Here is a 20,000-nt window from a genome sequence, read left to right as displayed (position 1 = left end):
GTGTTACTTTAAACCTAAGTATGTATAAATAACCCTTTAACAACCTGTTCATTAGCTTACGGCCATACCACCCTGAACACGCCCGATCTCGTCTGATCTCGGAAGCTAAGCAGGGTCGGGCCTGGTTAGTACTTGGATGGGAGACCGCCTGGGAATACCAGGTGCTGTAAGCTTTTAATACCTCCTTTAGCCAGAAGAGGGCGCTGTTGCCTCACTAGTGGAGAAAGGACTGAGAGAAACAGGCCAGTGGAAAATGAAACATGATTTTATTTGGCAGTCTGTCCTCTCTTTTTTTTTTGTTGTTGCAATTTTCATCAATGTTTTCAGTGAGTATTAATACATATTACGCTCTCTGGAGGCTGTTTTCAAAGTTCAGTTTTACATTCAAAAAGTACATGTAGCCTACTTACGTAAGGACTACTGCATTAACATATTTTAATTACTTGTACTTAGGTTACTCTTTACTTCCCCACAACACTCTGGTAGCCATATTATACATTTGATTCAACTGGAAATATTCACCATCATTATAAATGTTTTCACATCAATAATAAACATTTACACCAAATCAGGAATTATTATAAATGATTACTATTAAGATTGAATTTAAAAAAAACCTGCAAACAAGTGATGCTTACTTATCAATCAATATTTTTTCAGAATCAATTGACGATTTTTCAGAAGTTGACCATTTTGCATCGTCACTTTTACTGTGGATTTATTAAGGTTTTCAATACTGCAAACTTGTGAACAGTGAACAGCAGAAATAAGTTTAAATGTTGCATTAAGGCACACAAGATTTAGGATTATTATAGTAGCCTAAGCAGTGATTGATTAAGATATAAGGGACAACTCGAAATTATGTTTTTATCACCACTTACTTGTTTTGAGGTAATCTTGAATGACAAATGAATAAATCAGCCATTGCAATCTTTCATGTAGAAATCATAACCCTGTGGGGCATACATATTTGATCCCCTCACATTCTCCATTGTAACTAATCATTAAAAAAAACAATCCTCCATTAGGAATCACAAAGGAACACTTACTAATTATATGAAAATTCATAATTATTACAATCAGTCCCTACATATGCTATAGATGATCCCCAATCAAAATTCAGTGTAAGCTACTTTGTAGGAAAGTAGAAGCAATGATAGACAAATAAAAAAAGAACTGCAGTGCATAGCAGGAGGTTACAGCGCCCCCTGCTGGCTGAAGCAGGTATTAAAAGCTTACAGCACCTGGGATTCCCAGGCGGTCTCCCATCCAAGTACTAACCAGGCCAGTTTTGAAAGAGGGAAGTTAATCTTCACGGAATCGGTTTGTTCAATGTGTTTATCAGACGTTTGAACGTTCAGTTTGCCCGCAAGTCGTGAAACAAGTCTTAAAAACAAGCTGCAAGTCTTTAGTTAACTCCCAGCGTCAAAGTATTGCTGAATCTAGTAAGATTAAGTGTAAGTCTATCCATAGGCCCACACGTTTGAGTAGAAAAGTAATAAAATCAACTAGGTCATAGTCACTTGCTCTAATTTTGGCGAGGTGTTACTTTAAACCTAAGTATGTATAAATAACCCTTTAACAACCTGTTCATTCACTTACGGCCATACCACCCTGAACACGCCCGAACTCGTCCGATCTCGGAAGCTAAGCAGGGTCGGGCCTGGTTAGTACTTGGATGGGAGACCGCCTGGGAATACCAGGTGCTGTAAGCTTTTAATACCTCCTTTAGCCAGAAGAGGGCGCTGTTGCCTCACTAGTGGAGAAAGGACTGAGAGAAACAGGCCAGTGGAAAATGAAACATGATTTTATTTGGCAGTCTGTCCTCTCTTTTTTTTTTGTTGTTGCAATTTTCATCAATGTTTTCAGTGAGTATTAATACATATTACGCTCTCTGGAGGCTGTTTTCAAAGTTCAGTTTTACATTCAAAAAGTACATGTAGCCTACTTAAGTAAGGACTACTGCATTAACATATTTTAATTACTTGTACTTAGGTTACTCTTTACTTCCCCACAACACTCTGGTAGCCATATTATACATTTGATTCAACTGGAAATATTCACCATCATTATAAATGTTTTCACATCAATAATAAACATTTACACCAAATCAGGAATTATTATAAATGATTACTATTAAGATTGAATTTAAAAAAAACCTGCAAACAAGTGATGCTTACTTATCAATCAATTGACGATTTTTCTGAAGTTGACCATTTCGCATCGTCACTTTTACTGTGGATTTATTAAGGTTTTCAATCCTGCAAACTTGTGAACAGTGAACAGCAGAAATAAGTTTAAATGTTGCATTAAGGCACACAAGATTTATTATTATTATAGTAGCCTAAGCAGTGATTGATTAAGATACAAGGGACAACTCGAAATTATGTTTTTATCACCACTTACTTGTTTTGAGGTAATCTTGAATGACAAATGAATAAATCAGCCATTGCAATGTTTCATGTAGAAATCATAACCCTGTGGGGCATACATATTTGATCCCCTCACATTCTCCATTGTAACTAATCATTAAAAAAACAATCCTCCATTAGGAATCACAAAGGAACACTTACTAATTATATGAAAATTCATAATTATTACAATCAGTCCCTATATATGCTATAGATGATCCCCAATCAAAATTCAGTGTAAGCTACTTTGTAGGAAAGTAGAAGCAATGATAGACAAATAAAAAAAGAACTGCAGTGCATAGCAGGAGGTTACAGCGCCCCCTGCTGGCTGAAGCAGGTATTAAAAGCTTACAGCACCTGGGATTCCCAGGCGGTCTCCCATCCAAGTACTAACCAGGCCAGTTTTGAAAGAGGGAAGTTAATCTTCACGGAATCGGTTTGTTCAATGTGTTTATCAGACGTTTGAACGTTCAGTTTGCCCGCAAGTCGTGAAACAAGTCTTAAAAACAAGCTGCAAGTCTTTAGTTAACTCCCAGCGTCAAAGTATTGCTGAATCTAGTAAGATTAAGTGTAAGTCTATCCATAGGCCTTCACGTTTGAGTAGAAAAGTAATAAAATCAACTAGGTCATAGTCACTTGCTCTAATTTTGGCGAGGTGTTACTTTAAACCTAAGTATGTATAAATAACCCTTTAACAACCTGTTCATTCGCTTACGGCCATACCACCCTGAACACGCCCGATCTCGTCCGATCTCGGAAGCTAAGCAGGGTCGGGCCTGGTTAGTACTTGGATGGGAGACCGCCTGGGAATACCAGGTGCTGTAAGCTTTTAATACCTCCTTTAGCCAGAAGAGGGCGCTGTTGCCTCACTAGTGGAGAAAGGACTGAGAGAAACAGGCCAGTGGAAAATGAAACATGATTTTATTTGGCAGTCTGTCCTCTTTTTTTTTGTTGCAATTTTCATCAATGTTTTCAGTGAGTATTAATACATATTACGCTCTCTGGAGGCTGTTTTCAAAGTTCAGTTTTACATTCAAAAAGTACATGTAGCCTACTTACGTAAGGACTACTGCATTAACATATTTTAATTACTTGTACTTAGGTTACTCTTTACTTCCCCACAACACTCTGGTAGCCATATTATACATTTGATTCAACTGGAAATATTCACCATCATTATAAATGTTTTCACATCAATAATAAACATTTACACCAAATCAGGAATTATTATAAATGATTACTATTAAGATTGAATTTAAAAAAAACCTGCAAACAAGTGATGCTTACTTATCAATCAATATTTTTTCAGAATCAATTGACGATTTTTCAGAAGTTGACCATTTTGCATCGTCACTTTTACTGTGGATTTATTAAGGTTTTCAATACTGCAAACTTGTGAACAGTGAACAGCAGAAATAAGTTTAAATGTTGCATTAAGGCACACAAGATTTAGGATTATTATAGTAGCCTAAGCAGTGATTGATTAAGATATAAGGGACAACTCGAAATTATGTTTTTATCACCACTTACTTGTTTTGAGGTAATCTTGAATGACAAATGAATAAATCAGCCATTGCAATGTTTCATGTAGAAATCATAACCCTGTGGGGCATACATATTTGATCCCCTCACATTCTCCATTGTAACTAATCATTAAAAAAAACAATCCTCCATTAGGAATCACAAAGGAACACTTACTAATTATATGAAAATTCATAATTATTACAATCAGTCCCTATATATGCTATAGATGATCCCCAATCAAAATTCAGTGTAAGCTACTTTGTAGGAAAGTAGAAGCAATGATAGACAAATAAAAAAAGAACTGCAGTGCATAGCAGGAGGTTACAGCGCCCCCTGCTGGCTGAAGCAGGTATTAAAAGCTTACAGCACCTGGTATTCCCAGGCGGTCTCCCATCCAAGTACTAACCAGGCCAGTTTTGAAAGAGGGAAGTTAATCTTCACGGAATCGGTTTGTTCAATGTGTTTATCAGACGTTTGAACGTTCAGTTTGCCCGCAAGTCGTGAAACAAGTCTTAAAAACAAGCTGCAAGTCTTTAGTTAACTCCCAGCGTCAAAGTATTGCTGAATCTAGTAAGATTAAGTGTAAGTCTATCCATAGGCCCACACGTTTGAGTAGAAAAGTAATAAAATCAACTAGGTCATAGTCACTTGCTCTAATTTTGGCGAGGTGTTACTTTAAACCTAAGTATGTATAAATAACCCTTTAACAACCTGTTCATTTGCTTACGGCCATACCACCCTGAACACGCCCGATCTCGTCCGATCTCGGAAGCTAAGCAGGGTCGGGCCTGGTTAGTACTTGGATGGGAGACCGCCTGGGAATACCAGGTGCTGTAAGCTTTTAATACCTCCTTTAGCCAGAAGAGGGCGCTGTTGCCTCACTAGTGGAGAAAGGACTGAGAGAAACAGGCCAGTGGAAAATGAAACATGATTTTATTTGGCAGTCTGTCCTCTCTTTTTTTTTTGTTGTTGCAATTTTCATCAATGTTTTCAGTGAGTATTAATACATATTACGCTCTCTGGAGGCTGTTTTCAAAGTTCAGTTTTACATTCAAAAAGTACATGTAGCCTACTTAAGTAAGGACTACTGCATTAACATATTTTAATTACTTGTACTTAGGTTACTCTTTACTTCCCCACAACACTCTGGTAGCCATATTATACATTTGATTCAACTGGAAATATTCACCATCATTATAAATGTTTTCACATCAATAATAAACATTTACACCAAATCAGGAATTATTATAAATGATTACTATTAAGATTGAATTTAAAAAAAACCTGCAAACAAGTGATGCTTACTTATCAATCAATATTTTTTCAGAATCAATTGACGATTTTTCAGAAGTTGACCATTTTGCATCGTCACTTTTACTGTGGATTTATTAAGGTTTTCAATACTGCAAACTTGTGAACAGTGAACAGCAGAAATAAGTTTAAATGTTGCATTAAGGCACACAAGATTTAGGATTATTATAGTAGCCTAAGCAGTGATTGATTAAGATATAAGGGACAACTCGAAATTATGTTTTTATCACCACTTACTTGTTTTGAGGTAATCTTGAATGACAAATGAATAAATCAGCCATTGCAATCTTTCATGTAGAAATCATAACCCTGTGGGGCATACATATTTGATCCCCTCACATTCTCCATTGTAACTAATCATTAAAAAAAACAATCCTCCATTAGGAATCACAAAGGAACACTTACTAATTATATGAAAATTCATAATTATTACAATCAGTCCCTATATATGCTATAGATGATCCCCAATCAAAATTCAGTGTAAGCTACTTTGTAGGAAAGTAGAAGCAATGATAGACAAATAAAAAAAGAACTGCAGTGCATAGCAGGAGGTTACAGCGCCCCCTGCTGGCTGAAGCAGGTATTAAAAGCTTACAGCACCTGGGATTCCCAGGCGGTCTCCCATCCAAGTACTAACCAGGCCAGTTTTGAAAGAGGGAAGTTAATCTTCACGGAATCGGTTTGTTCAATGTGTTTATCAGACGTTTGAACGTTCAGTTTGCCCGCAAGTCGTGAAACAAGTCTTAAAAACAAGCTGCAAGTCTTTAGTTAACTCCCAGCGTCAAAGTATTGCTGAATCTAGTAAGATTAAGTGTAAGTCTATCCATAGGCCCACACGTTTGAGTAGAAAAGTAATAAAATCAACTAGGTCATAGTCACTTGCTCTAATTTTGGCGAGGTGTTACTTTAAACCTAAGTATGTATAAATAACCCTTTAACAACCTGTTCATTCGCTTACAGCCATACCACCCTGAACACGCCCGATCTCGTCCGATCTCGGAAGCTAAGCAGGGTCGGGCCTGGTTAGTACTTGGATGGGAGACCGCCTGGGAATACCAGGTGCTGTAAGCTTTTAATACCTCTTTTAGCCAGAAGAGGGCGCTGTTGCCTCACTAGTGGAGAAAGGACTGAGAGAAACAGGCCAGTGGAAAATGAAACATGATTTTATTTGGCAGTCTGTCCTCTCTTTTTTTTTTGTTGTTGCAATTTTCATCAATGTTTTCAGTGAGTATTAATACATATTACGCTCTCTGGAGGCTGTTTTCAAAGTTCAGTTTTACATTCAAAAAGTACATGTAGCCTACTTAAGTAAGGACTACTGCATTAACATATTTTAATTACTTGTACTTAGGTTACTCTTTACTTCCCCACAACACTCTGGTAGCCATATTATACATTTGATTCAACTGGAAATATTCACCATCATTATAAATGTTTTCACATCAATAATAAACATTTACACCAAATCAGGAATTATTATAAATGATTACTATTAAGATTGAATTTAAAAAAAACCTGCAAACAAGTGATGCTTACTTATCAATCAATATTTTTTCAGAATCAATTGACGATTTTTCAGAAGTTGACCATTTTGCATCGTCACTTTTACTGTGGATTTATTAAGGTTTTCAATACTGCAAACTTGTGAACAGTGAACAGCAGAAATAAGTTTAAATGTTGCATTAAGGCACACAAGATTTAGGATTATTATAGTAGCCTAAGCAGTGATTGATTAAGATATAAGGGACAACTCGAAATTATGTTTTTATCACCACTTACTTGTTTTGAGGTAATCTTGAATGACAAATGAATAAATCAGCCATTGCAATGTTTCATGTAGAAATCATAACCCTGTGGGGCATACATATTTGATCCCCTCACATTCTCCATTGTAACTAATCATTAAAAAAAACAATCCTCCATTAGGAATCACAAAGGAACACTTACTAATTATATGAAAATTCATAATTATTACAATCAGTCCCTATATATGCTATAGATGATCCCCAATCAAAATTCAGTGTACGCTACTTTGTAGGAAAGTAGAAGCAATGATAGACAAATAAAAAAAGAACTGCAGTGCATAGCAGGAGGTTACAGCGCCCCCTGCTGGCTGAAGCAGGTATTAAAAGCTTACAGCACCTGGTATTCCCAGGCGGTCTCCCATCCAAGTACTAACCAGGCCAGTTTTGAAAGAGGGAAGTTAATCTTCACGGAATCGGTTTGTTCAATGTGTTTATCAGACGTTTGAACGTTCAGTTTGCCCGCAAGTCGTGAAACAAGTCTTAAAAACAAGCTGCAAGTCTTTAGTTAACTCCCAGCGTCAAAGTATTGCTGAATCTAGTAAGATTAAGTGTAAGTCTATCCATAGGCCCACACGTTTGAGTAGAAAAGTAATAAAATCAACTAGGTCATAGTCACTTGCTCTAATTTTGGCGAGGTGTTACTTTAAACCTAAGTATGTATAAATAACCCTTTAACAACCTGTTCATTCACTTACGGCCATACCACCCTGAACACGCCCTATCTCGTCCGATCTCAGAAGCTAAGCAGGGTCGGGCCTGGTTAGTACTTGGATGGGAGACCGCCTGGGAATACCAGGTGCTGTAAGCTTTTAATACCTCCTTTAGCCAGAAGAGGGCGCTGTTGCCTCACTAGTGGAGAAAGGACTGAGAGAAACAGGCCAGTGGAAAATGAAACATGATTTTATTTGGCAGTCTGTCCTCTCTTTTTTTGTTGTTGTTGCAATTTTCATCAATGTTTTCAGTGAGTATTAATACATATTACGCTCTCTGGAGGCTGTTTTCAAAGTTCAGTTTTACATTCAAAAAGTACATGTAGCCTACTTAAGTAAGGACTACTGCATTAACATATTTTAATTACTTGTACTTAGGTTACTCTTTACTTCCCCACAACACTCTGGTAGCCATATTATACATTTGATTCAACTGGAAATATTCACCATCATTATAAATGTTTTCACATCAATAATAAACATTTACACCAAATCAGGAATTATTATAAATGATTACTATTAAGATTGAATTTAAAAAAAACCTGCAAACAAGTGATGCTTACTTATCAATCAATTGACGATTTTTCAGAAGTTGACCATTTTGCATCGTCACTTTTACTGTGGATTTATTAAGGTTTTCAATACTGCAAACTTGTGAACAGTGAACAGCAGAAATAAGTTTAAATGTTGCATTAAGGCACACAAGATTTAGGATTATTATAGTAGCCTAAGCAGTGATTGATTAAGATATAAGGGACAACTCGAAATTATGTTTTTATCACCACTTACTTGTTTTGAGGTAATCTTGAATGACAAATGAATAAATCAGCCATTGCAATGTTTCATGTAGAAATCATAACCCTGTGGGGCATACATATTTGATCCCCTCACATTCTCCATTGTAACTAATCATTAAAAAAAACAATCCTCCATTAGGAATCACAAAGGAACACTTACTAATTATATGAAAATTCATAATTATTACAATCAGTCCCTATATATGCTATAGATGATCCCCAATCAAAATTCAGTGTAAGCTACTTTGTAGGAAAGTAGAAGCAATGATAGACAAATAAAAAAAGAACTGCAGTGCATAGCAGGAGGTTACAGCGCCCCCTGCTGGCTGAAGCAGGTATTAAAAGCTTACAGCACCTGGGATTCCCAGGCGGTCTCCCATCCAAGTACTAACCAGGCCAGTTTTGAAAGAGGGAAGTTAATCTTCACGGAATCGGTTTGTTCAATGTGTTTATCAGACGTTTGAACGTTCAGTTTGCCCGCAAGTCGTGAAACAAGTCTTAAAAACAAGCTGCAAGTCTTTAGTTAACTCCCAGCGTCAAAGTATTGCTGAATCTAGTAAGATTAAGTGTAAGTCTATCCATAGGCCCACACGTTTGAGTAGAAAAGTAATAAAATCAACTAGGTCATAGTCACTTGCTCTAATTTTGGCGAGGTGTTACTTTAAACCTAAGTATGTATAAATAACCCTTTAACAACCTGTTCATTCGCTTACGGCCATACCACCCTGAACACGCCCGATCTCGTCCGATCTCGGAAGCTAAGCAGGGACGGGCCTGGTTAGTACTTGGATGGGAGACCGCCTGGGAATACCAGGTGCTGTAAGCTTTTAATACCTCCTTTAGCCAGAAGAGGGCGCTGTTGCCTCACTAGTGGAGAAAGGACTGAGAGAAACAGGCCAGTGGAAAATGAAACATGATTTTATTTGGCAGTCTGTCCTCTCTTTTTTTTTTGTTGTTGCAATTTTCATCAATGTTTTCAGTGAGTATTAATACATATTACGCTCTCTGGAGGCTGTTTTCAAAGTTCAGTTTTACATTCAAAAAGTACATGTAGCCTACTTACGTAAGGACTACTGCATTAACATATTTTAATTACTTGTACTTAGGTTACTCTTTACTTCCCCACAACACTCTGGTAGCCATATTATACATTTGATTCAACTGGAAATATTCACCATCATTATAAATGTTTTCACATCAATAATAAACATTTACACCAAATCAGGAATTATTATAAATGATTACTATTAAGATTGAATTTAAAAAAAACCTGCAAACAAGTGATGCTTACTTATCAATCAATTGACGATTTTTCAGAAGTTGACCATTTCGCATCGTCACTTTTACTGTGGATTTATTAAGGTTTTCAATCCTGCAAACTTGTGAACAGTGAACAGCAGAAATAAGTTTAAATGTTGCATTAAGGCACACAAGATTTAGGATTATTATAGTAGCCTAAGCAGTGATTGATTAAGATACAAGGGACAACTCGAAATTATGTTTTTATCACCACTTACTTGTTTTGAGGTAATCTTGAATGACAAATGAATAAATCAGCCATTGCAATGTTTCATGTAGAAATCATAACCCTGTGGGGCATACATATTTGATCCCCTCACATTCTCCATTGTAACTAATCATTAAAAAAACAATCCTCCATTAGGAATCACAAAGGAACACTTACTAATTATATGAAAATTCATAATTATTACAATCAGTCCCTATATATGCTATAGATGATCCCCAATCAAAATTCAGTGTAAGCTACTTTGTAGGAAAGTAGAAGCAATGATAGACAAATAAAAAAAGAACTGCAGTGCATAGCAGGAGGTTACAGCGTCCCCTGCTGGCTGAAGCAGGTATTAAAAGCTTACAGCACCTGGGATTCCCAGGCGGTCTCCCATCCAAGTACTAACCAGGCCAGTTTTGAAAGAGGGAAGTTAATCTTCACGGAATCGGTTTGTTCAATGTGTTTATCAGACGTTTGAACGTTCAGTTTGCCCGCAAGTCGTGAAACAAGTCTTAAAAACAAGCTGCAAGTCTTTAGTTAACTCCCAGCGTCAAAGTATTGCTGAATCTAGTAAGATTAAGTGTAAGTCTATCCATAGGCCCACACGTTTGAGTAGAAAAGTAATAAAATCAACTAGGTCATAGTCACTTGCTCTAATTTTGGCGAGGTGTTACTTTAAACCTAAGTATGTATAAATAACCCTTTAACAACCTGTTCATTCGCTTACGGCCATACCACCCTGAACACGCCTGATCTCGTCCGATCTCGGAAGCTAAGCAGGGTCGGGCCTGGTTAGTACTTGGATGGGAGACCGCCTGGGAATACCAGGTGCTGTAAGCTTTTAATACCTCCTTTAGCCAGAAGAGGGCGCTGTTGCCTCACTAGTGGAGAAAGGACTGAGAGAAACAGGCCAGTGGAAAATGAAACATGATTTTATTTGGCAGTCTGTCCTCTTTTTTTTTGTTGCAATTTTCATCAATGTTTTCAGTGAGTATTAATACATATTACGCTCTCTGGAGGCTGTTTTCAAAGTTCAGTTTTACATTCAAAAAGTACATGTAGCCTACTTACGTAAGGACTACTGCATTAACATATTTTAATTACTTGTACTTAGGTTACTCTTTACTTCCCCACAACACTCTGGTAGCCATATTATACATTTGATTCAACTGGAAATATTCACCATCATTATAAATGTTTTCACATCAATAATAAACATTTACACCAAATCAGGAATTATTATAAATGATTACTATTAAGATTGAATTTAAAAAAAACCTGCAAACAAGTGATGCTTACTTATCAATCAATTGACGATTTTTCAGAAGTTGACCATTTCGCATCGTCACTTTTACTGTGGATTTATTAAGGTTTTCAATCCTGCAAACTTGTGAACAGTGAACAGCAGAAATAAGTTTAAATGTTGCATTAAGGCACACAAGATTTAGGATTATTATAGTAGCCTAAGCAGTGATTGATTAAGATACAAGGGACAACTCGAAATTATGTTTTTATCACCACTTACTTGTTTTGAGGTAATCTTGAATGACAAATGAATAAATCAGCCATTGCAATGTTTCATGTAGAAATCATAACCCTGTGGGGCATACATATTTGATCCCCTCACATTCTCCATTGTAACTAATCATTAAAAAAAACAATCCTCCATTAGGAATCACAAAGGAACACTTACTAATAATATGAAAATTCATAATTATTACAATCAGTCCCTATATATGCTATAGATGATCCCCAATCAAAATTCAGTGTAAGCTACTTTGTAGGAAAGTAGAAGCAATGATAGACAAATAAAAAAAGAACTGCAGTGCATAGCAGGAGGTTACAGCGCCCCCTGCTGGCTGAAGCAGGTATTAAAAGCTTACAGCACCTGGGATTCCCAGGCGGTCTCCCATCCAAGTACTAACCAGGCCAGTTTTGAAAGAGGGAAGTTAATCTTCACAGAATCGGTTTGTTCAATGTGTTTATCAGACGTTTGAACGTTCAGTTTGCCCGCAAGTCGTGAAACAAGTCTTAAAAACAAGCTGCAAGTCTTTAGTTAACTCCCAGCGTCAAAGTATTGCTGAATCTAGTAAGATTAAGTGTAAGTCTATCCATAGGCCCACACGTTTGAGTAGAAAAGTAATAAAATCAACTAGGTCATAGTCACTTGCTCTAATTTTGGCGAGGTGTTACTTTAAACCTAAGTATGTATAAATAACCCTTTAACAACCTGTTCATTCGCTTGCGGCCATACCACCCTGAACACGCCCGATCTCGTCCGATCTCGGAAGCTAAGCAGGGTCGGGCCTGGTTAGTACTTGGATGGGAGACCGCCTGGGAATACCAGGTGCTGTAAGCTTTTAATACCTCCTTTAGCCAGAAGAGGGCGCTGTTGCCTCACTAGTGGAGAAAGGACTGAGAGAAACAGGCCAGTGGAAAATGAAACATGATTTTATTTGGCAGTCTGTCCTCTTTTTTTTTGTTGCAATTTTCATCAATGTTTTCAGTGAGTATTAATACATATTACGCTCTCTGGAGGCTGTTTTCAAAGTTCAGTTTTACATTCAAAAAGTACATGTAGCCTACTTACGTAAGGACTACTGCATTAACATATTTTAATTACTTGTACTTAGGTTACTCTTTACTTCCCCACAACACTCTGGTAGCCATATTATACATTTGATTCAACTGGAAATATTCACCATCATTATAAATGTTTTCACATCAATAATAAACATTTACACCAAATCAGGAATTATTATAAATGATTACTATTAAGATTGAATTTAAAAAAAACCTGCAAACAAGTGATGCTTACTTATCAATCAATTGACGATTTTTCAGAAGTTGACCATTTCGCATCGTCACTTTTACTGTGGATTTATTAAGGTTTTCAATCCTGCAAACTTGTGAACAGTGAACAGCAGAAATAAGTTTAAATGTTGCATTAAGGCACACAAGATTTAGGATTATTATAGTAGCCTAAGCAGTGATTGATTAAGATACAAGGGACAACTCGAAATTATGTTTTTATCACCACTTACTTGTTTTGAGGTAATCTTGAATGACAAATGAATAAATCAGCCATTGCAATGTTTCATGTAGAAATCATAACCCTGTGGGGCATACATATTTGATCCCCTCACATTCTCCATTGTAACTAATCATTAAAAAAACAATCCTCCATTAGGAATCACAAAGGAACACTTACTAATTATATGAAAATTCATAATTATTACAATCAGTCCCTATATATGCTATAGATGATCCCCAATCAAAATTCAGTGTAAGCTACTTTGTAGGAAAGTAGAAGCAATGATAGACAAATAAAAAAAGAACTGCAGTGCATAGCAGGAGGTTACAGCGTCCCCTGCTGGCTGAAGCAGGTATTAAAAGCTTACAGCACCTGGGATTCCCAGGCGGTCTCCCATCCAAGTACTAACCAGGCCAGTTTTGAAAGAGGGAAGTTAATCTTCACGGAATCGGTTTGTTCAATGTGTTTATCAGACGTTTGAACGTTCAGTTTGCCCGCAAGTCGTGAAACAAGTCTTAAAAACAAGCTGCAAGTCTTTAGTTAACTCCCAGCGTCAAAGTATTGCTGAATCTAGTAAGATTAAGTGTAAGTCTATCCATAGGCCCACACGTTTGAGTAGAAAAGTAATAAAATCAACTAGGTCATAGTCACTTGCTCTAATTTTGGCGAGGTGTTACTTTAAACCTAAGTATGTATAAATAACCCTTTAACAACCTGTTCATTCGCTTACGGCCATACCACCCTGAACACGCCCGATCTCGTCCGATCTCGGAAGCTAAGCAGGGTCGGGCCTGGTTAGTACTTGGATGGGAGACCGCCTGGGAATACCAGGTGCTGTAAGCTTTTAATACCTCCTTTAGCCAGAAGAGGGCGCTGTTGCCTCACTAGTGGAGAAAGGACTGAGAGAAACAGGCCAGTGGAAAATGAAACATGATTTTATTTGGCAGTCTGTCCTCTTTTTTTTTGTTGCAATTTTCATCAATGTTTTCAGTGAGTATTAATACATATTACGCTCTCTGGAGGCTGTTTTCAAAGTTCAGTTTTACATTCAAAAAGTACATGTAGCCTACTTACGTAAGGACTACTGCATTAACATATTTTAATTACTTGTACTTAGGTTACTCTTTACTTCCCCACAACACTCTGGTAGCCATATTATACATTTGATTCAACTGGAAATATTCACCATCATTATAAATGTTTTCACATCAATAATAAACATTTACACCAAATCAGGAATTATTATAAATGATTACTATTAAGATTGAATTTAAAAAAAACCTGCAAACAAGTGATGCTTACTTATCAATCAATTGACGATTTTTCAGAAGTTGACCATTTCGCATCGTCACTTTTACTGTGGATTTATTAAGGTTTTCAATCCTGCAAACTTGTGAACAGTGAACAGCAGAAATAAGTTTAAATGTTGCATTAAGGCACACAAGATTTAGGATTATTATAGTAGCCTAAGCAGTGATTGATTAAGATACAAGGGACAACTCGAAATTATGTTTTTATCACCACTTACTTGTTTTGAGGTAATCTTGAATGACAAATGAATAAATCAGCCATTGCAATGTTTCATGTAGAAATCATAACCCTGTGGGGCATACATATTTGATCCCCTCACATTCTCCATTGTAACTAATCATTAAAAAAACAATCCTCCATTAGGAATCACAAAGGAACACTTACTAATTATATGAAAATTCATAATTATTACAATCAGTCCCTATATATGCTATAGATGATCCCCAATCAAAATTCAGTGTAAGCTACTTTGTAGGAAAGTAGAAGCAATGATAGACAAATAAAAGAAGAACTGCAGTGCATAGCAGGAGGTTACAGCGTCCCCTGCTGGCTGAAGCAGGTATTAAAAGCTTACAGCACCTGGGATTCCCAGGCGGTCTCCCATCCAAGTACTAACCAGGCCAGTTTTGAAAGAGGGAAGTTAATCTTCACGGAATCGGTTTGTTCAATGTGTTTATCAGACGTTTGAACGTTCAGTTTGCCCGCAAGTCGTGAAACAAGTCTTAAAAACAAGCTGCAAGTCTTTAGTTAACTCCCAGCGTCAAAGTATTGCTGAATCTAGTAAGATTAAGTGTAAGTCTATCCATAGGCCCACACGTTTGAGTAGAAAAGTAATAAAATCAACTAGGTCATAGTCACTTGCTCTAATTTTGGCGAGGTGTTACTTTAAACCTAAGTATGTATAAATAACCCTTTAACAACCTGTTCATTGGCTTACGGCCATACCACCCTGAACACGCCCGATCTCGTCCGATCTCGGAAGCTAAGCAGGGTCGGGCCTGGTTAGTACTTGGATGGGAGACCGCCTGGGAATACCAGGTGCTGTAAGCTTTTAATACCTCCTTTAGCCAGAAGAGGGCGCTGTTGCCTCACTAGTGGAGAAAGGACTGAGAGAAACAGGCCAGTGGAAAATGAAACATGATTTTATTTGGCAGTCTGTCCTCTTTTTTTTTGTTGCAATTTTCATCAATGTTTTCAGTGAGTATTAATACATATTACGCTCTCTGGAGGCTGTTTTCAAAGTTCAGTTTTACATTCAAAAAGTACATGTAGCCTACTTACGTAAGGACTACTGCATTAACATATTTTAATTACTTGTACTTAGGTTACTCTTTACTTCCCCACAACACTCTGGTAGCCATATTATACATTTGATTCAACTGGAAATATTCACCATCATTATAAATGTTTTCACATCAATAATAAACATTTACACCAAATCAGGAATTATTATAAATGATTACTATTAAGATTGAATTTAAAAAAAACCTGCAAACAAGTGATGCTTACTTATCAATCAATATTTTTTCAGAATCAATTGACGATTTTTCAGAAGTTGACCATTTTGCATCGTCACTTTTACTGTGGATTTATTAAGGTTTTCAATACTGCAAACTTGTGAACAGTGAACAGCAGAAATAAGTTTAAATGTTGCATTAAGGCACACAAGATTTAGGATTATTATAGTAGCCTAAGCAGTGATTGATTAAGATATAAGGGACAACTCGAAATTATGTTTTTATCACCACTTACTTGTTTTGAGGTAATCTTGAATGACAAATGAATAAATCAGCCATTGCAATGTTTCATGTAGAAATCATAACCCTGTGGGGCATACATATTTGATCCCCTCACATTCTCCATTGTAACTAATCATTAAAAAAAACAATCCTCCATTAGGAATCACAAAGGAACACTTACTAATTATATGAAAATTCATAATTATTACAATCAGTCCCTATATATGCTATAGATGATCCCCAATCAAAATTCAGTGTAAGCTACTTTGTAGGAAAGTAGAAGCAATGATAGACAAATAAAAAAAGAACTGCAGTGCATAGCAGGAGGTTACAGCGCCCCCTGCTGGCTGAAGCAGGTATTAAAAGCTTACAGCACCTGGGATTCCCAGGCGGTCTCCCATCCAAGTACTAACCAGGCCAGTTTTGAAAGAGGGAAGTTAATCTTCACGGAATCGGTTTGTTCAATGTGTTTATCAGACGTTTGAACGTTCAGTTTGCCCGCAAGTCGTGAAACAAGTCTTAAAAACAAGCTGCAAGTCTTTAGTTAACTCCCAGCGTCAAAGTATTGCTGAATCTAGTAAGATTAAGTGTAAGTCTATCCATAGGCCCACACGTTTGAGTAGAAAAGTAATAAAATCAACTAGGTCATAGTCACTTGCTCTAATTTTGGCGAGGTGTTACTTTAAACCTAAGTATGTATAAATAACCCTTTAACAACCTGTTCATTCACTTATGGCCATACCACCCTGAACAGGCCCGATCTCGTCCGATCTCGGAAGCTAAGCAGGGTCGGGCCTGGTTAGTACTTGGATGGGAGACCGCCTGGGAATACCAGGTGCTGTAAGCTTTTAATACCTCCTTTAGCCAGAAGAGGGCGCTGTTGCCTCACTAGTGGAGAAAGGACTGAGAGAAACAGGCCAGTGGAAAATGAAACATGATTTTATTTGGCAGTCTGTCCTCTTTTTTTTTGTTGCAATTTTCATCAATGTTTTCAGTGAGTATTAATACATATTACGCTCTCTGGAGGCTGTTTTCAAAGTTCAGTTTTACATTCAAAAAGTACATGTAGCCTACTTACGTAAGGACTACTGCATTAACATATTTTAATTACTTGTACTTAGGTTACTCTTTACTTCCCCACAACACTCTGGTAGCCATATTATACATTTGATTCAACTGGAAATATTCACCATCATTATAAATGTTTTCACATCAATAATAAACATTTACACCAAATCAGGAATTATTATAAATGATTACTATTAAGATTGAATTTAAAAAAAACCTGCAAACAAGTGATGATTACTTATCAATCAATATTTTTTCAGAATCAATTGACGATTTTTCAGAAGTTGACCATTTTGCATCGTCACTTTTACTGTGGATTTATTAAGGTTTTCAATACTGCAAACTTGTGAACAGTGAACAGCAGAAATAAGTTTAAATGTTGCATTAAGGCACACAAGATTTAGGATTATTATAGTAGCCTAAGCAGTGATTGATTAAGATATAAGGGACAACTCGAAATTATGTTTTTATCACCACTTACTTGTTTTGAGGTAATCTTGAATGACAAATGAATAAATCAGCCATTGCAATGTTTCATGTAGAAATCATAACCCTGTGGGGCATACATATTTGATCCCCTCACATTCTCCATTGTAACTAATCATTAAAAAAAACAATCCTCCATTAGGAATCACAAAGGAACACTTACTAATTATATGAAAATTCATAATTATTACAATCAGTCCCTATATATGCTATAGATGATCCCCAATCAAAATTCAGTGTAAGCTACTTTGTAGGAAAGTAGAAGCAATGATAGACAAATAAAAAAAGAACTGCAGTGCATAGCAGGAGGTTACAGCGTCCCCTGCTGGCTGAAGCAGGTATTAAAAGCTTACAGCACCTGGGATTCCCAGGCGGTCTCCCATCCAAGTACTAACCAGGCCAGTTTTGAAAGAGGGAAGTTAATCTTCACGGAATCGGTTTGTTCAATGTGTTTATCAGACGTTTGAACGTTCAGTTTGCCCGCAAGTCGTGAAACAAGTCTTAAAAACAAGCTGCAAGTCTTTAGTTAACTCCCAGCGTCAAAGTATTGCTGAATCTAGTAAGATTAAGTGTAAGTCTATCCATAGGCCCACACGTTTGAGTAGAAAAGTAATAAAATCAACTAGGTCATAGTCACTTGCTCTAATTTTGGCGAGGTGTTACTTTAAACCTAAGTATGTATAAATAACCCTTTAACAACCTGTTCATTCGCTTACGGCCATACCACCCTGAACACGCCCGATCTCATCCGATCTCGGAAGCTAAGCAGGGTCGGGCCTGGTTAGTACTTGGATGGGAGACCGCCTGGGAATACCAGGTGCTGTAAGCTTTTAATACCTCCTTTAGCCAGAAGAGGGCGCTGTTGCCTCACTAGTGGAGAAAGGACTGAGAGAAACAGGCCAGTGGAAAATGAAACATGATTTTATTTGGCAGTCTGTCCTCTTTTTTTTTGTTGCAATTTTCATCAATGTTTTCAGTGAGTATTAATACATATTACGCTCTCTGGAGGCTGTTTTCAAAGTTCAGTTTTACATTCAAAAAGTACATGTAGCCTACTTACGTAAGGACTACTGCATTAACATATTTTAATTACTTGTACTTAGGTTACTCTTTACTTCCCCACAACACTCTGGTAGCCATATTATACATTTGATTCAACTGGAAATATTCACCATCATTATAAATGTTTTCACATCAATAATAAACATTTACACCAAATCAGGAATTATTATAAATGATTACTATTAAGATTGAATTTAAAAAAAACCTGCAAACAAGTGATGCTTACTTATCAATCAATATTTTTTCAGAATCAATTGACGATTTTTCAGAAGTTGACCATTTTGCATCGTCACTTTTACTGTGGATTTATTAAGGTTTTCAATCCTGCAAACTTGTGAACAGTGAACAGCAGAAATAAGTTTAAATGTTGCATTAAGGCACACAAGATTTAGGATTATTATAGTAGCCTAAGCAGTGATTGATTAAGATATAAGGGACAACTCGAAATTATGTTTTTATCACCACTTACTTGTTTTGAGGTAATCTTGAATGACAAATGAATAAATCAGCCATTGCATTGTTTCATGTAGAAATCATAACCCTGTGGGGCATACATATTTGATCCCCTCACATTCTCCATTGTAACTAATCATTAAAAAAAACAATCCTCCATTAGGAATCACAAAGGAACACTTACTAATTATATGAAAATTCATAATTATTACAATCAGTCCCTATATATGCTATAGATGATCCCCAATCAAAATTCAGTGTAAGCTACTTTGTAGGAAAGTAGAAGCAATGATAGACAAATAAAAAAAGAACTGCAGTGCATAGCAGGAGGTTACAGCGCCCCCTGCTGGCTGAAGCAGGTATTAAAAGCTTACAGCACCTGGGATTCCCAGGCGGTCTCCCATCCAAGTACTAACCAGGCCAGTTTTGAAAGAGGGAAGTTAATCTTCACGGAATCGGTTTGTTCAATGTGTTTATCAGACGTTTGAACGTTCAGTTTGCCCGCAAGTCGTGAAACAAGTCTTAAAAACAAGCTGCAAGTCTTTAGTTAACTCCCAGCGTCAAAGTATTGCTGAATCTAGTAAGATTAAGTGTAAGTCTATCCATAGGCCCACACGTTTGAGTAGAAAAGTAATAAAATCAACTAGGTCATAGTCACTTGCTCTAATTTTGGCGAGGTGTTACTTTAAACCTAAGTATGTATAAATAACCCTTTAACAACCTGTTTATTCGCTTACGGCCATACCACCCTGAACACGCCCGATCTCGTCCGATCTCAG

The 20,000-nt window shown here is 36.8% G+C and overlaps 14 non-coding genes across 14 annotated transcripts in view; all 14 read left to right on the top strand.

Annotated features, from left to right (window-relative positions):
• The first annotated feature begins 54 nt into the window (after positions 1–54).
• On the top strand, positions 55–173 carry LOC136181353 (5S ribosomal RNA). The gene has a single exon (XR_010667702.1). It is a non-coding gene; the product is annotated as a 5S ribosomal RNA (ribosomal RNA).
• A 1,423-nt stretch (positions 174–1,596) lies between these two features.
• On the top strand, positions 1,597–1,715 carry LOC136181721 (5S ribosomal RNA). Its single transcript, XR_010668068.1, has one exon. It is a non-coding gene; the product is annotated as a 5S ribosomal RNA (ribosomal RNA).
• A 1,405-nt stretch (positions 1,716–3,120) lies between these two features.
• LOC136182124 (5S ribosomal RNA) lies at positions 3,121–3,239 on the top strand. Its single transcript, XR_010668442.1, has one exon. It is a non-coding gene; the product is annotated as a 5S ribosomal RNA (ribosomal RNA).
• Positions 3,240–4,656: 1,417 nt separating this feature from the next.
• LOC136182123 (5S ribosomal RNA) lies at positions 4,657–4,775 on the top strand. The gene has a single exon (XR_010668441.1). It is a non-coding gene; the product is annotated as a 5S ribosomal RNA (ribosomal RNA).
• A 1,423-nt stretch (positions 4,776–6,198) lies between these two features.
• On the top strand, positions 6,199–6,317 carry LOC136181341 (5S ribosomal RNA). Its single transcript, XR_010667690.1, has one exon. It is a non-coding gene; the product is annotated as a 5S ribosomal RNA (ribosomal RNA).
• Positions 6,318–7,740: 1,423 nt separating this feature from the next.
• LOC136181840 (5S ribosomal RNA) lies at positions 7,741–7,859 on the top strand. The gene has a single exon (XR_010668186.1). It is a non-coding gene; the product is annotated as a 5S ribosomal RNA (ribosomal RNA).
• Positions 7,860–9,265: 1,406 nt separating this feature from the next.
• On the top strand, positions 9,266–9,384 carry LOC136181388 (5S ribosomal RNA). Its single transcript, XR_010667737.1, has one exon. It is a non-coding gene; the product is annotated as a 5S ribosomal RNA (ribosomal RNA).
• Positions 9,385–10,789: 1,405 nt separating this feature from the next.
• On the top strand, positions 10,790–10,908 carry LOC136181431 (5S ribosomal RNA). Its single transcript, XR_010667779.1, has one exon. It is a non-coding gene; the product is annotated as a 5S ribosomal RNA (ribosomal RNA).
• Positions 10,909–12,308: 1,400 nt separating this feature from the next.
• Positions 12,309–12,427, top strand: LOC136181395 (5S ribosomal RNA). Its single transcript, XR_010667743.1, has one exon. It is a non-coding gene; the product is annotated as a 5S ribosomal RNA (ribosomal RNA).
• A 1,399-nt stretch (positions 12,428–13,826) lies between these two features.
• LOC136182122 (5S ribosomal RNA) lies at positions 13,827–13,945 on the top strand. The gene has a single exon (XR_010668440.1). It is a non-coding gene; the product is annotated as a 5S ribosomal RNA (ribosomal RNA).
• Positions 13,946–15,344: 1,399 nt separating this feature from the next.
• Positions 15,345–15,463, top strand: LOC136182121 (5S ribosomal RNA). The gene has a single exon (XR_010668439.1). It is a non-coding gene; the product is annotated as a 5S ribosomal RNA (ribosomal RNA).
• Positions 15,464–16,880: 1,417 nt separating this feature from the next.
• On the top strand, positions 16,881–16,999 carry LOC136181818 (5S ribosomal RNA). Its single transcript, XR_010668165.1, has one exon. It is a non-coding gene; the product is annotated as a 5S ribosomal RNA (ribosomal RNA).
• Positions 17,000–18,416: 1,417 nt separating this feature from the next.
• LOC136181904 (5S ribosomal RNA) lies at positions 18,417–18,535 on the top strand. The gene has a single exon (XR_010668220.1). It is a non-coding gene; the product is annotated as a 5S ribosomal RNA (ribosomal RNA).
• A 1,417-nt stretch (positions 18,536–19,952) lies between these two features.
• The window catches only part of LOC136181825 (5S ribosomal RNA), a 119-nt gene continuing 71 nt past the window's right edge, over positions 19,953–20,000 (top strand). The window contains exon 1 of the ribosomal RNA XR_010668171.1: positions 19,953–20,000. This exon is cut by the window's right edge and continues 71 nt beyond it. This is a non-coding gene — a ribosomal RNA (5S ribosomal RNA).

The sequence above is a fragment of the Labrus bergylta genome, chromosome 13, assembly GCF_963930695.1.
Source record: "Labrus bergylta chromosome 13, fLabBer1.1, whole genome shotgun sequence".
NCBI classification, from domain to species: Eukaryota; Metazoa; Chordata; class Actinopteri; order Labriformes; family Labridae; genus Labrus; species Labrus bergylta.
This window is presented reverse-complemented; position numbering and strand designations above follow the sequence as displayed.